We start from the raw sequence: 12,821 nt of genomic DNA on the forward strand, positions 1-12,821 counted from the left end.
TAAATTCAGTGGTATCATGTAATTAAGCCGATAAATGCGATGTTATTACACGTATGGTCCTCAGGAAGTGTTTGCGTGGCTAATGAAGCAACCAAGTAGGCTGGAAGTGGAAGGAGCACCTTCGAATGTAGCGGGAATTCTTGCCAGTATTCGTACATGAAGTGATGTCGAAGGATCAGGTAATCAAAATCGCGAAACAGCCACTTTCGTATGGCGGATGCTTCGTGCTGGAAGCAGCCTAGCTATGAAAACAGCTATGGACACAGAGTACTGTCGAAAACTGCGTGCTGACACAGAACGCTACGTAGTGGGCGGATTGTTCGTGTCACGATAACATTTGCACTTCACACGGTCGAAATACTGTCACACAACTCAAGCAGCTTTTTCAGCATTCACATACACTGGTGTTCAGCACAGCGCATGTTGTAGGTGTCAGATTAAGAAACCTCTTTGAGAATATGGTCCAGCTAGGATGCTGCAACTAGCAAGTGCGGCAAGATCTCAGTAGGTGGAGGGGTGCAGACTTGCTTACTTGTGCGGCCTGTTGGTCTAGGGGTATGATTCCTGCTTTGGGTGCAGGAGATCCCGGGTTCAAATCCCGGACAGGCCCTACATTTCACTTTCGTGACAACCCAGCACTACGATAAACTTGCGAGTCTCTGAAAGTAAGCCATGCAGCAGGACAAACTGCATGTCGGGCCACCGGCCCATGAGACTCTCAGGTGCGTCTTATGGAAAGCAATCTACGTGGCAGGATTAAGCCGTCTCCGCTTACTTATATCTATACGTAAAGACTGGCACGTACAACGATTCTATTCGTTCCCCAGGAACTAGTACATCGCATGCAAGTTTGGTAAATGCATGCGCATGCAGCACCCAAAACGGTGAGATGTCTTTCCTGCGGGGAGGAACAGCTGAGGTCGTCTTCTCGCAGTTGAACCCCTTACGTCTCGTTACTAATCCTAGTAGCAAAAGCATAAGCATTTGGAGCGCTCCCCACTCACGTGTGGACTGCTATTAACACTTTGCATTTCATGATCCTAGTTAAATTTCTGCATATACAATTCCAACCACCGGCTCGTACACATTTCTAGAAACGATCGCAAAACACAGCGGCAGGTTCCACCGAGACTCGAACTCGGATCGCTGGATTCAAAGTCCAGAGTGCTAACCATTACACCATGGAACCGGATGCCTGTAGCGCTGTTAAATTCAGTGGTATCATGTAATTAAGCCGATAAGATGCGATGTTATTACACGTATGGTCCTCAGGAAGTGTTTGCGTGGCTAATGAAGCAACCAAGTAGGCTGGAAGTGGAAGGAGCACCTTCGAATGTAGCGGGAATTCTTGCCAGTATTCGTACATGAAGTGATGTCGAAGGATCAGGTAATCAAAATCGCGAAACAGCCACTTTCGTATGGCGGATGCTTCGTGCTGGAAGCAGCCTAGCTATGAAAACAGCTATGGACACAGAGTACTGTCGAAAACTGCGTGCTGACACAGAACGCTACGTAGTGGGCGGATTGTTCGTGTCACGATAACATTTGCACTTCACACGGTCGAAATACTGTCACACAACTCAAGCAGCTCTTTCAGCATTCACATACACTGGTGTTCAGCACAGCGCATGTTGTAGGTGTCAGATTAAGAAACCTCTTTGAGAAAATGGTCCAGCTAGGATGCTGCAACTAGCAAGTGCGGCAAGATCTCAGTAGGTGGAGGGGTGCAGACTTGCTTACTTGTGCGGCCTGTTGGTCTAGGGGTATGATTCCTGCTTTGGGTGCAGGAGGTCCCGGGTTCAAATCCCGGACAGGCCCTACTTTTCACTTTCGCGACAACCCAGCACTACGATAAACTTGCGAGTCTCTGAAAGTAAGCCATGCAGCAGGACAAACTGCATGTCGGGCCACCGGCCCATGAGACTCTCAGGTGCGTCTTATGGAAAGCAATCTACGTGGCAGGATTAAGCCGTCTCCGCTTACTTATATCTATACGTAAAGACTGGCACGTACAACGATTCTATTCGTTCCCCAGGAACTAGTACATCGCATGCAAGTTTGGTAAATGCATGCGCATGCAGCACCCAAAACGGTGAGATGTCTTTCCTGCGGGGAGGAACAGCTGAGGTCGTCTTCTCGCAGTTGAACCCCTTACGTCTCGTTACTAATCCTAGTAGCAAAAGCATAAGCATTTGGAGCGCTCCCCACTCACGTGTGGACTGCTATTAACACTTTGCATTTCATGATCCTAGTTAAATTTCTGCATATACAATTCCAACCACCGGCTCGTACACATTTCTAGAAACGATCGCAAAACACAGCGTCAGGTTCCACCGAGACTCGAACTCGGATCGCTGGATTCAAAGTCCAGAGTGGTAACCATTACACCATGGAACCGGATGCCTGTAGCGCTCTTAAATTCAGTGGTATCATGTAATTAAGCCGATAAATGCGATGTTATTACACGTATGGTCCTCAGGAAGTGTTTGCGTGGCTAATGAAGCAACCAAGTAGGCTGGAAGTGGAAGGAGCACCTTCGAATGTAGCGGGAATTCTTGCCAGTATTCGTACATGAAGTGATGTCGAAGGATCAGGTAATCAAAATCGCGAAACAGCCACTTTCGTATGGCGGATGCTTCGTGCTGGAAGCAGCCTAGCTATGAAAACAGCTATGGACACAGAGTACTGTCGAAAACTGCGTGCTGACACAGAACGCTACGTAGTGGGCGGATTGTTCGTGTCACGATAACATTTGCACTTCACACGGTCGAAATACTGTCACACAACTCAAGCAGCTCTTTCAGCATTCACATACACTGGTGTTCAGCACAGCGCATGTTGTAGGTGTCAGATTAAGAAACCTCTTTGAGAAAATGGTCCAGCTAGGATGCTGCAACTAGCAAGTGCGGCAAGATCTCAGTAGGTGGAGGGGTGCAGACTTGCTTACTTGTGCGGCCTGTTGGTCTAGGGGTATGATTCCTGCTTTGGGTGCAGGAGGTCCCGGGTTCAAATCCCGGACAGGCCCTACTTTTCACTTTCGCGACAACCCAGCACTACGATAAACTTGCGAGTCTCTGAAAGTAAGCCATGCAGCAGGACAAACTGCATGTCGGGCCACCGGCCCATGAGACTCTCAGGTGCGTCTTATGGAAAGCAATCTACGTGGCAGGATTAAGCCGTCTCCGCTTACTTATATCTATACGTAAAGACTGGCACGTACAACGATTCTATTCGTTCCCCAGGAACTAGTACATCGCATGCAAGTTTGGTAAATGCATGCGCATGCAGCACCCAAAACGGTGAGATGTCTTTCCTGCGGGGAGGAACAGCTGAGGTCGTCTTCTCGCAGTTGAACCCCTTACGTCTCGTTACTAATCCTAGTAGCAAAAGCATAAGCATTTGGAGCGCTCCCCACTCACGTGTGGACTGCTATTAACACTTTGCATTTCATGATCCTAGTTAAATTTCTGCATATACAATTCCAACCACCGGCTCGTACACATTTCTAGAAACGATCGCAAAACACAGCGGCAGGTTCCACCGAGACTCGAACTCGGATCGCTGGCTTCAAAGTCCAGAGTGCTAACCATTACACCATTTTTTTTTTTTTTTAGTCTCAGCTCATTATGAGCAAATGAAAGCGTAATTATTATTCCTCTAACAAATATGTCTATTGAAAAAAAAAAAAAAATATTAAGGAACATCCACAACACAGCCACTTCAAAAGAAGTACACTACTGAAATTAAAATCCTAAAACATGGCTATATAATGTAGACTGCTTTGTGAAATAAAGATTAAAAAAAAAAACAAAAAAAAAACACGGAAACTTCAGTCCTGGTGTAGAGAAGAAACATACATAAAGGCGGCAAATCCAGAAACAGTATAAAAGAAAATGGCTCACACAGGTGACCTTAGCCAACACCCTCTCTTTCAAATGTCAGGCTAAGCATATTGGCAAAATCATCTCGGAGGCCTGGCAATCGCAAGCGCTGCCAGTAAGCAGTAAGCATGTACTGCCGAAACGCTAGGTGTCCATCCTCTTCATGACAACTGTTGACAAAATGTACGAAATGGCCAATCAACCACATGACGGTATGGAGCTTCGTTCGCGGAAAAAAGGAAGAATCGGGCCGGACGATGATGTCAATAGTATAAGCGGCTTCAGCAGACCTAGTGACAAAGGCAAGTTGTTTCCTGAGCCAACGCCAATTAGCAAGGTGCCCACAGCAGGTGAATCGATGTTCAAGGGTATCCACGAGACCACACCGAGTACAGGTGTCCGTGTCAGAAAGACCAATACGGTGCAGTCGTACATTGGTGGGAACCAAATTATTTATTACCCTATACCACGTGGACGCCACGGCCATAGAGTGGATCGGCAGACTAACATTCTTCCAGACGTTCCTCCAGGACACAGATGGAGACGCCAGTTCTATTGGATTGGGACCGGCCAGCCCCTCCCAGCGGGCAATCAAGCCCTTGGTCGTTGGCACTGGTCGCCGCAAGAAGACGTCACCGAGGTAACTCACCGCAATGTAAAATTCCCGAATGTGTTTCAACTTAAAATTTAGGCGTCCGACATCGACAGGTGGAGCAAGGCTCGCCGGACGCACAACAGTAAAAAGCCTGGATGTAATCGAAGTCACTTCTTGCGTAACAATTAGAGTCGTTCGGCGGACGTACAAAGCAGACGCCTTGCGAGTAATGTCAGAGAGGCCCAAGCCTCCGGAGATACGTGGTTTCGTCATTACCTCGTAACGTAACTTGAATAGATGGCCCTTCCATATAAACCTGCTAGACAATTGGCGCAACCTTTTCGCCACCATCATGGGAAGTGGGAACAGCTGAGCAACATAATAAGCTTTACATAGAACGTAGGTGTCTAAAATTCTGACTTTTTGCAAAATGGTAGCAGAGCGCTGCTCATGGACCATCAGAGCCCCCTGTATCTTCTCGGTGACAGATTTCCAATTGAGAGCCGCCATTTTTAGAGGACACCGATCAATGATAATCCCCAAGGACGTATGGCGATCGACAACAGTGGCCCAAGGGACGTCAGCATCGCGAAATCCTCGAATATCAAGGAACTTACATTTACCCTGATTGAGACGCGCTCCAGAGACACGACAGTATGCATCAACTGCCCCTTTCAACAACGGGATATCATCACGTTGACGGAGGAGAACAACGACATCATCCGCATATGCCTTAACCGAGAGCTTCCCACCAGAGAGGGACATACCCTGAAGCTTGAGAGCAATAGTCCGAAGCAGCGGTTCCAGGGACAATACGAATAAAGACATAGAGAGCGGACTACCCTGAGGCACTCCGCGGCGGATAGCAATGGGCGGCGTCAGCTGCCCATTGACTGACACCCGAGCTGTTATTCCCCTATACAAATTGCCAAGAACACCACGTGATGAAGCGTTAAAACCTATTGTACCTAAAACACGATCTAAAAACACATGACTGACGTGATCAAAAGCCTTATGAAAATCAAGGAAGGCAAAGGCACAATGTACGTTTGTAACCGCCGCAACCGAGACAACATCCCGATATTCGGCTACTGGTGTCAGAATAGATCTATCATGAAAACAACATTGATGTGCACCAATCACACCCCGAAGCAGAGAGGACAACCGGCTATTGAGCGCTCTAGCAGCTGTCTTGTAGTCAAAATTCAGCAATGTGAGCGGACGAAGATTGGCAGCAGATAAACGACCAGAAGACTTCGGAATTAAAACAATTTTCCCTACTTTAAAATCGGCAGGCACATCCATCCCCCTGACAATCTCATTTAAAATCTGCGTAAAAATGCCACCCAAAAGAGGCCAAAAACGGAGATAAAATTCTTTAGGCAGGCCGTCTGGACCCGGCGATTTACTGGACGGAGAGCGAGCAATAAAATCGAAAACCTCATCTACCTGGAACTCCCGGAGAAATTCGCCGTTCGCGTCAGGCGCGATCGTCGCAGTTAGATCCCCAAAGACATCATCCGAAAGAGACTCACCAGAATCATCGGCAGAATATAGACTAGTGTAATACTGATGAAGAGCACGAACCATTTCCTCCTGTGCAATAAGCTGTCGTCCATCATCCACCGTAAGAGAAGAGATGAAGGAGCGACGACGACGAGTGTGATGCCGTAGCAGGTGGTACAAGGATGTCAGTTCACCTTCAACAAGGGAGTGAGGTTTCGACTTGACTCGCAGACCATCCATCTGTCGTCGTTTAAGGCTCAAGAGCTTGGCTTTAATACGACGAACATCATGGATCCGCAGAGGAGAGGTACCCGCCGCGTCATATAGTTCACGCAGGACAGAGTAGTAATATTCATACGTGTTCTTAAAATCACGCGCCCTAGCAGCACAGTAGAAAATCAAAGTCTGACGAATCTTGGGCTTGGCAAACGCAGTCCACCAAACCAGCAAGGAGGGGTATCGCGGGACAGAGCGAAGACATCGCTCCCACACGCCACTTATAACATCATCCATAGCACTGTCGGCAAGGTGGGAAACATTTAACATCCACTGGGAACGATAAAGTTTTGCAGGTTGGTGACTAAGATTTACAGTGGCAGTAAAAGCACAATGGTCAGAAAAACTAGTAGGAATAACATCGACAGAAAGAATTTTATCACATAAAAAATCAGATAAATAGAATCTGTCGAGTCTACTGCATGAGGACGCGGTAAAAAACGTATATTTCACCAGGGTTGGATATTTGTGTTCCCAAACATCACGCAGATGCATCGTACGAACTAAGTCATGTAAATCACGGCAATAATTAAAATTGGGGGACTGGTCTGCAGGGCGTAAAACACAATTAAAATCGCCTCCGAGCAGGAGACTCCGAGGACTCTGGCGCAAAAGATAAATAAGCTCTTCTTTATAAAAGCGCGATCGAGCCACAGTGTGACCCGAACCAGAGGGGGCATACAAAACAACGAGGCGGAGATCAAAAAGACGACAACCAATCCCACGGCCAGAGTCAAGGAATTCAATGTCAGTAATAGGAATGCCCTCTCGAAAGAAAAGAGCAGTTCCTGTTGAATATTCCGGCGCGACATTAAAAACAGTTTGAAATCCAGGTAGAGAGAGATCAGAAAACAACACTTCCTGCAAAAACACTACGTCCGCACAGGCGTCGTAAATAAACTGCCGCAAAGAGGCAATGCGAACGTCGGACTCAATACGGTTAACATTTAAGGTAAGAAAGGTGTATGCTTGAACCATAGAGAGAAAAGCGAGAAAACAAATCACCTACACCGACGCACCAGCGTCACAGTCCATAGCAGGGGTGACGGAGGCATCCGAGGGAGGGGGACTGCTACCCCGTTCCGTGGATCCCTTACGTTTCGGTTTTTACGAACAGCATTAACGTTCGGCTGAACGCGTAACTTGCGTCGGCTGACGGGCAAGGAAACTTCAGCCGCCGGTGACGTAGGAGGGTCAAGTTCTGTATCCGACACCACCCGCGCCGGTCCACATGCGGGATCCGGGGTCGCGGGGGAAACATCCGACAAAACGGAATGGTCAACACCTGCACTAGCTTCCGGCAAACATGGACTGCACGGAGGCGAAACGTGAGCAGGAAGGTCCGAGGCCGCAGAGTTGGAAGGAAGCGGAGCAGCTCCGCTGGCAGAGGTATGGGGCAGCGAAGCAGGAAGTTGTCGCGGCTCCACTTGTTGTGACATCGAAGTCGGTTCGGAAGACGGCGCCAACAGGCCCGACCGACGACCCGACTCGAGAGAAGCTGCGTCGGAGGCCGGAGGGGCGCCAGCAGCCGCCACCGGAACCGCTACCTCAGGAGGGCAGGGAGCAGCTACAGTACACAGTGGCTCGGAGGATGCCGGTCGCTCGGACTGGGGCATCTCAGGGAGATCCTCATCCGTACTATTTCCATCGTGTGGGCGACGCCTCTTATTATTCAAAAGTGGCACACCCACCTGAGGGACAGACGGAACAACATCAGATTTAGCACGCAAAGGAGGAAATTCTGTGTCAGGGGTGCGCAAAACCTGTGGCGGGGCGCTACTACCACTGGACTGTGCTACACCAAGAGCAGAACCACCTGCAACGAGGTCAGCGACCGTTAACTTGCGACGCTGTTCGAGAGAATTTTTTAAAACAAAAACTCTCCGCGGACAGTCGGTACGCACGTGACCACTTTCATTGCACAAAAAACAGGTGCCAACCTGACCACTACATGTTACATGGACACGATATCCACCGATCTGCAGGTGAGATGGAATATTCTGCTTAACGTGCATTTCGACTGAACGAATACCACTGTAACATTGCAGGCGATGTTGGCTTGACCAGCGTTCAAGGCGAATGCTCTTTACATCACCATACTTCTGTAGACCCTCCTTAAGATAGACATTATCCACCTCCGGTGGAAGGTTGTAAACACGAACATTGGTATACGTGATGGAAGCATTGGAAAGCAGCACGGTACTTACAGAATCATCCCGATGCCGAAAGAGAACTTGATGACCATATTTAGAAAGAATTTTATCAACCTGAAGTGGGTCCATAAACTTAACGAAGAAAACATATAGTTCGGTATCAAAATAAGCAGTGTGCACCTGATCCGAATGAACACCAAAGGTATCTACCAACCAATCATGTATCTCAAGAGAACTAGGTTGCACATGGCGGGTTGACTTGTCAAAAGCAAAACTAACTGTAGCCTGACGAGGAATAACCTGGGACGACATTCTCAAAATATGCGGTCGAAACCGCTACACAAAAAACACTGAAATAAGGACAGAAAGTAACACAAGGTACGAAACAACGACGGAGAAACACTCTCAGAAGTTGCAACACAACACGTAAACAAAAACGATAGTCCACTATACGTAACGCTACAGCGGAGCGGAAGACTAACACTGCACGGCGTCTAAAGCGGAACTGACCATGGAACCGGATGCCTGTAGCGCTCTTAAATTCAGTGGTATCATGTAATTAAGCCGATAAGATGCGATGTTATTACACGCATGGCCCTCAGGAAGTGTTTGCGTGGCTAATGAAGCAACCAAGTAGGCTGGAAGTGGAAGGAGCACCTTCGAATGTAGCGGGAATTCTTGCCAGTATTCGTACATGAAGTGATGTCGAAGGATCAGGTAATCAAAATCGCGAAACAGCCACTTTCGTATGGCGGATGCTTCGTGCTGGAAGCAGCCTAGCTATGAAAACAGCTATGGACACAGAGTACTGTCGAAAACTGCGTGTTGACACAGAACGCTACGTAGTGGGCGGATTGTTCGTGTCACGATAACATTTGCACTTCACACGGTCGAAATACTGTCACACAACTCAAGCAGCTCTTTCAGCATTCACATACACTGGTGTTCAGCACAGCGCATGTTGTAGGTGTCAGATTAAGTAACCTCTTTGAGAATATGGTCCAGCTAGGATGCTGCAACTAGCAAGTGCGGCAAGATCTCAGTAGGTGGAGGGGTGCAGACTTGCTTACTTGTGCGGCCTGTTGGTCTAGGGGTATGATTCCTGCTTTGGGTGCAGGAGGTCCCGGGTTCAAATCCCGGACAGGCCCTACTTTTCACTTTCGCGACAACCCAGCACTACGATAAACTTGCGAGTCTCTGAAAGTAAGCCATGCAGCAGGACAAACTGCATGTCGGGCCACCGGCCCATGAGACTCTCAGGTGCGTCTTATGGAAAGCAATCTACGTGGCAGGATTAAGCCGTCTCCGCTTACTTATATATATACGTAAAGACTGGCACGTACAACGATTCTATTCGTTCCCCAGGAACTAGTACATCGCATGCAAGTTTGGTAAATGCATGCGCATGCAGCACCCAAAACGGTGAGATGTCTTTCCTGCGGGGAGGAACAGCTGAGGTCGTCTTCTCGCAGTTGAACCCCTTACGTCTCGTTATTAATCCTAGTAGCAAAAGCATAAGCATTTGGAGCGCTCCCCACTCACGTGTGGACTGCTATTAACACTTTGCATTTCATGATCCTAGTTAAATTTCTGCATATACAATTCCAACCACCGGCTCGTACACATTTCTAGAAACGATCGCAAAACACAGCGGCAGGTTCCACCGAGACTCGAACTCGGATCGCTGGATTCAATGTCCAGAGTGCTAACCATTACACCATGGAACCGTATGCCTGTAGCGCTCTTAAATTCAGTGGTATCATGTAATTAAGCCGATAAGATGCGATGTTATTACACGTATGGTCCTCAGGAAGTGTTTGCGTGGCTAATGAAGCAACCAAGTAGGCTGGAAGTGGAGGGAGCACCTTCGAATGTAGCGGGAATTCTTGCCAGTATTCGTACATGAAGTGATGTCGAAGGATAAGGTAATCAAAATCGCGAAACAGCCACTTTCGTATGGCGGATGCTTCGTGCTGGAAGCAGCCTAGCTATGAAAACAGCTATGGACACAGAGTACTGTCGAAAACTGCGTGCTGACACAGAACGCTACGTAGTGGGCGGATTGTTCGTGTCACGATAACATTTGCACTTCACACGGTCGAAATACTGTCACACAACTCAAGCAGCTCTTTCAGCATTCACATACACTGGTGTTCAGCACAGCGCATGTTGTAGGTGTCAGATTAAGAAACCTCTTTGAGAAAATGGTCCAGCTAGGATGCTGCAACTAGCAAGTGCGGCAAGATCTCAGTAGGTGGAGGGGTGCAGACTTGCTTACTTGTGCGGCCTGTTGGTCTAGGGGTATGATTCCTGCTTTGGGTGCAGGAGGTCCCGGGTTCAAATCCCGGACAGGCCCTACTTTTCACTTTCGCGACAACCCAGCACTACGATAAACTTGCGAGTCTCTGAAAGTAAGCCATGCAGCAGGACAAACTGCATGTCGGGCCACCGGCCCATGAGACTCTCAGGTGCGTCTTATGGAAAGCAATCTACGTGGCAGGATTAAGCCGTCTCCGCTTACTTATATCTATACGTAAAGACTGGCACGTACAACGATTCTATTCGTTCCCCAGGAACTAGTACATCGCATGCAAGTTTGGTAAATGCATGCGCATGCAGCACCCAAAACGGTGAGATGTCTTTCCTGCGGGGAGGAACAGCTGAGGTCGTCTTCTCGCAGTTGAACCCCTTACGTCTCGTTATTAATCCTAGTAGCAAAAGCATAAGCATTTGGAGCGCTCCCCACTCACGTGTGGACTGCTATTAACACTTTGCATTTCATGATCCTAGTTAAATTTCTGCATATACAATTCCAACCACCGGCTCGTACACATTTCTAGAAACGATCGCAAAACACAGCGGCAGGTTCCACCGAGACTCGAACTCGGATCGCTGGATTCAAAGTCCAGAGTGCTAACCATTACACCATGGAACCGGATGCCTGTAGCGCTCTTAAATTCAGTGGTATCATGTAATTAAGCCGATAAGATGCGATGTTATTACACGTATGGTCCTCAGGAAGTGTTTGCGTGGCTAATGAAGCAACCAAGTAGGCTGGAAGTGGAAGGAGCACCTTCGAATGTAGCGGGAATTCTTGCCAGTATTCGTACATGAAGTGATGTCGAAGGATCAGGTAATCAAAATCGCGAAACAGCCACTTTCGTATGGCGGATGCTTCGTGCTGGAAGCAGCCTAGCTATGAAAACAGCTATGGACACAGAGTACTGTCGAAAACTGCGTGCTGACACAGAACGCTACGTAGTGGGCGGATTGTTCGTGTCACGATAACATTTGCACTTCACACGGTCGAAATACTGTCACACAACTCAAGCAGCTCTTTCAGCATTCACATACACTGGTGTTCAGCACAGCGCATGTTGTAGGTGTCAGATTAAGAAACCTCTTTGAGAAAATGGTCCAGCTAGGATGCTGCAACTAGCAAGTGCGGCAAGATCTCAGTAGGTGGAGGGGTGCAGACTTGCTTACTTGTGCGGCCTGTTGGTCTAGGGGTATGATTCCTGCTTTGGGTGCAGGAGGTCCCGGGTTCATATCCCGGACAGGCCATACTTTTCAACTTCGCGACAACCCAGCACTACGATAAACTTGCGAGTCTCTGAAAGTAAGCCATGCAGCAGGACAAACTGCATGTCGGGCCACCGGCCCATGAGACTCTCAGGTGCGTCTTATGGAAAGCAATCTACGTGGCAGGATTAAGCCGTCTCCGCTTACTTATATCTATACGTAAAGACTGGCACGTACAACGATTCTATTCGTTCCCCAGGAACTAGTACATCGCATGCAAGTTTGGTAAATGCATGCGCATGCAGCACCCAAAACGGTGAGATGTCTTTCCTGCGGGGAGGAACAGCTGAGGTCGTCTTCTCGCAGTTGAACCCCTTACGTCTCGTTATTAGTCCTAGTAGCAAAAGCATAAGCATTTGGAGCGCTCCCCACTCACGTGTGGACTGCTATTAACACTTTGCATTTCATGATCCTAGTTAAATTTCTGCATATACAATTCCAACCACCGGCTCGTACACATTTCTAGAAACGATCGCAAAACACAGCGGCAGGTTCCACCGAGACTCGAACTCGGATCGCTGGATTCAAAGTCCAGAGTGCTAACCATCACACCATGGAACCGGATGCCTGTAGCGCTCTTAAATTCAGTGGTATCATGTAATTAAGCCGATAAGATGCGATGTTATTACACGTATGGTCCTCAGGAAGTGTTTGCGTGGCTAATGAAGCAACCAAGTAGGCTGGAAGTGGAAGGAGCACCTTCGAATGTAGCGGGAATTCTTGCCAGTATTCGTACATGAAGTGATGTCGAAGGATAAGGTAATCAAAATCGCGAAACAGCCACTTTCGTATGGCGGATGCTTCGTGCTGGAAGCAGCCTAGCTATGA

At 48.2% G+C, this 12,821-nt stretch overlaps 11 non-coding genes across 11 annotated transcripts; 6 read left to right on the forward strand and 5 right to left on the reverse strand.

Moving 5' to 3' along the window:
• Window positions 1–538: 538 nt before the first annotated feature.
• On the forward strand, window positions 539–610 carry Trnap-ugg. The gene has a single exon. It is a non-coding gene; the product is annotated as a tRNA-Pro (tRNA).
• Window positions 611–1,117: 507 nt separating this feature from the next.
• Trnaq-uug lies at window positions 1,118–1,189 on the reverse strand. Its single transcript has one exon. It is a non-coding gene; the product is annotated as a tRNA-Gln (tRNA).
• A 557-nt stretch (window positions 1,190–1,746) lies between these two features.
• Window positions 1,747–1,818, forward strand: Trnap-ugg. The gene has a single exon. It is a non-coding gene; the product is annotated as a tRNA-Pro (tRNA).
• A 507-nt stretch (window positions 1,819–2,325) lies between these two features.
• Trnaq-uug lies at window positions 2,326–2,397 on the reverse strand. The gene has a single exon. It is a non-coding gene; the product is annotated as a tRNA-Gln (tRNA).
• Window positions 2,398–2,953: 556 nt separating this feature from the next.
• Trnap-ugg lies at window positions 2,954–3,025 on the forward strand. The gene has a single exon. It is a non-coding gene; the product is annotated as a tRNA-Pro (tRNA).
• A 6,462-nt stretch (window positions 3,026–9,487) lies between these two features.
• On the forward strand, window positions 9,488–9,559 carry Trnap-ugg. Its single transcript has one exon. It is a non-coding gene; the product is annotated as a tRNA-Pro (tRNA).
• A 507-nt stretch (window positions 9,560–10,066) lies between these two features.
• Window positions 10,067–10,138, reverse strand: Trnaq-uug. Its single transcript has one exon. It is a non-coding gene; the product is annotated as a tRNA-Gln (tRNA).
• Window positions 10,139–10,695: 557 nt separating this feature from the next.
• On the forward strand, window positions 10,696–10,767 carry Trnap-ugg. The gene has a single exon. It is a non-coding gene; the product is annotated as a tRNA-Pro (tRNA).
• A 507-nt stretch (window positions 10,768–11,274) lies between these two features.
• On the reverse strand, window positions 11,275–11,346 carry Trnaq-uug. The gene has a single exon. It is a non-coding gene; the product is annotated as a tRNA-Gln (tRNA).
• A 557-nt stretch (window positions 11,347–11,903) lies between these two features.
• Window positions 11,904–11,975, forward strand: Trnap-ugg. The gene has a single exon. It is a non-coding gene; the product is annotated as a tRNA-Pro (tRNA).
• A 507-nt stretch (window positions 11,976–12,482) lies between these two features.
• Window positions 12,483–12,554, reverse strand: Trnaq-uug. Its single transcript has one exon. It is a non-coding gene; the product is annotated as a tRNA-Gln (tRNA).
• Between the last annotated feature and the right edge of the window lie 267 nt (window positions 12,555–12,821).

This window comes from Schistocerca americana, chromosome 2 (genome assembly GCF_021461395.2).
Source record: "Schistocerca americana isolate TAMUIC-IGC-003095 chromosome 2, iqSchAmer2.1, whole genome shotgun sequence".
NCBI classification, from domain to species: domain Eukaryota; kingdom Metazoa; phylum Arthropoda; class Insecta; order Orthoptera; family Acrididae; genus Schistocerca; species Schistocerca americana.